The sequence below is a fragment of the Sinocyclocheilus anshuiensis genome, unplaced genomic scaffold (assembly GCF_001515605.1).
Source record: "Sinocyclocheilus anshuiensis isolate Anshui unplaced genomic scaffold, SAMN03320099.WGS_v1.1 scaffold180, whole genome shotgun sequence".
Taxonomy (NCBI): Eukaryota; Metazoa; Chordata; class Actinopteri; order Cypriniformes; family Cyprinidae; genus Sinocyclocheilus; species Sinocyclocheilus anshuiensis.
The window spans coordinates 63797-67831 of NW_015554093.1; positions in this window are offsets into that span (position 1 = coordinate 63797).

Here is a 4035-nt window from a genome sequence, read left to right on the forward strand (position 1 = left end):
CGGCTCAACATCGTGATGTCTGTCAGCCATCGGCGATGGACGATGGCATCGTCTATCGGCCCAACTCTACTAGTCATATATTTGAATGTTGAGCAGCGAGTTCATTAGCTACCGATACAGGAGAGAACCAATCAGCTGTGCCATGTAATAATGATGTCATTAGGCCAGATTGAGTTAGACCTATCGGACTTGGCCATCTAGAGTTTCATGCCAGAACTCTGTATATATCCACAAAGATCAGCATGTATTACTGTTTTTACTGTATTGTTGAATAACTACTGCCTTTTTGAGCATAAGAGGCTTCTTTAAATCAATAAAAAATTATAATTTTACTGAGCCCAAACTTTTGAAACTCATCTTTTTTTTTTCTGTTTTATAATAATTAATATAAGGATAATATGCAGCACAATGTGAGTTAATACGAGCTAATTTCTTGTTTGTGTCATTGAATGGGGTATTTCAGTCTGTTTGATGGCCCTGTGGGCATGCATAAGACAATAAAAGTTAGGAAACACTAATACAGTATATAGTGTTCACACAATTTTTATTTGTGAATAGGGGTTAAAAAAACAGAAGAGAGCACATGGATATAGAACACTGATGGAAGAGTCCCATGACGAGAACCATATGATGTGAAAAACAATCCAAGAGCTTTCATTCTTAGCCTCTCTCAGTAACGTGGGGATCAATCCTGCATGTAAGACATGGCCGTCTCAGGGGAGAGGCCTTCATGCTCTTATCCAGGGGGACTGGATCGCTTAGTAACTTTGTTGGTTACGGCGTCTCCTGGTTGTGCTGTGACACAAGGGTGTAAGACCACTCCACAGCAGAGGACCCCTGACCAGAGATAGCATTTACGTCACCGTGTGTTTCTATGTGTGCATGGCTGGTAGATTCATTGTAAGCTTGATTTGTAATTCCTGATTGTTGTTTAGCTGGGAGCCTTGATTTGTATTCAGAGCTGGATTATATTGGATTTCCTCTGCTTCTTGTGACTAATAGAGCATTGCAAACTGATGCTATCAGCTCCCCTTTACAGTTAAAAATAAGTCAAACTGCAGATAAGGAGTGAACTAACAATATTTATATATTAATAAATAAAATCTGTGTGCAGAAGGTGGCATTTTGAAACAATCATAATAGCATATTACTGTGATCTTTGAGATCTGAGCATGAATAAACTTTATCTGTAATACAGGAATACTTTAATCATCTTCTTATTCAGCTATATTGTATCACACTTCTCATAATAGCAGATCAAAATGCACCGACTGGCGTCACAGAATATTTGTACCCTGCTGTTAAATATCCAGGCAGAAGGCAATTTAAATTCAATGTGATTTTACACTAACTTCATTATCACTGACTATTTGTAATGGCTCATATAGAAACAGAAGCTTATGACGTAATATCATTTTGGGCATTTGGCATGTCTCCCTCAATCCTCAGAGTGTCATGTGGTAATAGGGGATCCTCTACTTATCTGGGACCTTTTGAAATGTTTTTATGTCTTTGGAAATTTCAGTCTCCCTGAACAGAAATAGGATGCTTTAATGTTAAGTATGAATGAATGCTATGAATAATTTTTTTTAAGTATATATACTTAACTTACCTTATTTCATACATCGAGGGGTGAGAACCAGAAAGGCGTAAGTGACATTTCACCAACTTTACAGGAGAGCCAAAACAAAAATGTTACCATAGTTTGATCTGACTTTGTGTACTGATTTCAATTGTTTATAATAAAAATGTGTACACTCATGGATGACAGTACTTTTGCCAGTAGAAAGAGCTCATTAAGAGATTTCATTTGATATATATATATATATATATATATATATATATATGTTGTTACCTTATTGTTTCAAATGGATCTATACTGTTTTCTATTTTCAGTCTGTGTGCATTGAATTTATTTAATACACGAGTTTCACAATTTGAGTTGAATTACTGAAATAAATGAACTTTTCCATGACATTCTAAATTATTGAGATGCACCTGTATGAGAGGCCATTCAAGACATATTTCAAACTTTACTCTCTCACACACTATCAAACTCTCTCATTCACTTCTATACTGTCTCTCACACACTATCAAAGCTTTCACATGCACTAGCAAACTCATTCACACATGAACACTGTGACCGCTGTGTATTTACACTGGGCTGAACACTGATCTTGGGTAGCGCTGCTTACACAGATTTAACTCCACTCAGCCAAATCAATTAAAAGGCTGGGTGTGCATTAATATTTCTGAAATAAATATTTCTGTGAAACGCATTAGGTCGCACAGAAGAAAGCCCTGCCCTGTACAGTTTAAGAATCGGTACTGCTATACCAGCAGAGGACTATTATTTTGTTGAACAGAACTGAGGAACAGCTGCTGACATCACAGGTTCAGCTTTGGTTGACCAATCGGCGGAAAGAGGCATTTCATTGTCCCAAAAATCATTGTCAGTTGTTTTTGGGTATATTGTGCTTTTTTGGTTCTGAGTGTTTGTATGTATCATTTTAGTGTTTCACAGTAAAGAAAGCAAATCTTTGTATTATTTGGATCTCTGTGTTTCTGCTTTGACAAACTTCTGAGGTGTTTAAATTGCAAATTGCCAGGCAGTCTTGATCAAACCAATTTTTGTCATTCTTGGTTATGTGATTTTGTCCAGTTTTTGTTTTCATTTTGGACTGTTTAGCAGTTTTTTCAAATATTTTATTTAAATCTTTCACAGCTAGATTGACACCTTCTTTAGTGTGAGCTAAAGTGTTATCCAGAAAGTAATCTAAGAGCAGTTGTACTGTATGTTTTGGCTGCTTGTTGCTTTCTGCTACTCAGGGTTGCCAGGTTTTCACAACTAAACCCACCCAATCACTACTCAAAACTAGCCCAAAACTGGCCCAATTGAGTTTCGAGGGGATGAGTTTGAGGGTTTGAGGGGTTCAATTTAGTTTTTAACGGTCTCCCGTTAAAATTTGCATTCCAGGGTCTAAATATCACGTTATTGGGGTCGCTTCAACACGCGGACATGAAAAACAACCTGCGGCAACAGTGTTAAAGTAGCCCAATTCTGCGGACCTGGCAACACTGCAGGTACTCCACTGTGCTGTTTTGATGAAAGTGATGATGTGACATCCCATACTAGGAATTTGTGCTCTGCATTTTACCCATCCAAGTGCACACACACAGCAGTGAGTAGTGAATACACACCCGGAGCAGTGGGCAGCCATTTTTGCTGCAGTGCCTAGGGAGCAGTTGGGGGTTTGGTGCCTTGCTCAAGGGTCTCACCTCAGTTGTGGTAATGAAGGTGGAAAAGAGTGCTGGTCATTCACTCCCCCCACCTACAATCCCTGCTGGTACCGAAACTCAAACCCACGACCTTTTAGTTACAAGTCAGACTCTCTAACCGTTAGGCCACGACTGCCTTTTCTGTCCATCTGTATGGTTTTCTGATATGGTGCAGCTTACTGGACTGTGTGCTAATGTTAGTTTTAGTTCTTTGGAGATACACAGTAATTTGGCTGTGGTCATACATGGGGTTGGTTCTCTGACAGTGAATGCTCTGAGAGATGAAGGATCTATAATCATATAATCTATGGTACTGGTTCCAAAGAGGTGAGCAAAAGGTATATCTTCCTAAAGTGTCCCCTCATATCCTACCATTTATGATGTATAGACCCAGACTTCTACAGAGCTGCAGAAGATCTTTCCCACTCTTATTGACAATGTGGGCATGGTTATTTCTGTGGAGGTGAGAAAAATTTTTATTTATATGGGACAATTTACTATTAAAGGGGTCATCGGATGCAGAATTCACTTTACAAGTTGTCTGAACATAAATGTGTGTTGGAAGTGTGTGTACACATCCATAATGATAAAAATCCACCCAGTGTTTTTTTTTTTAAATCCCTATTTTCAGTGTTGGGTAGTAAGTAGTTACATGTAATAGAATTATGTAATTTAATTACAAAATTACAGTTACTGAGAAAAAATGTGTAATTAAATTACAGTTACTTATGAAAATGTTAAGGATTACAAAGGGGA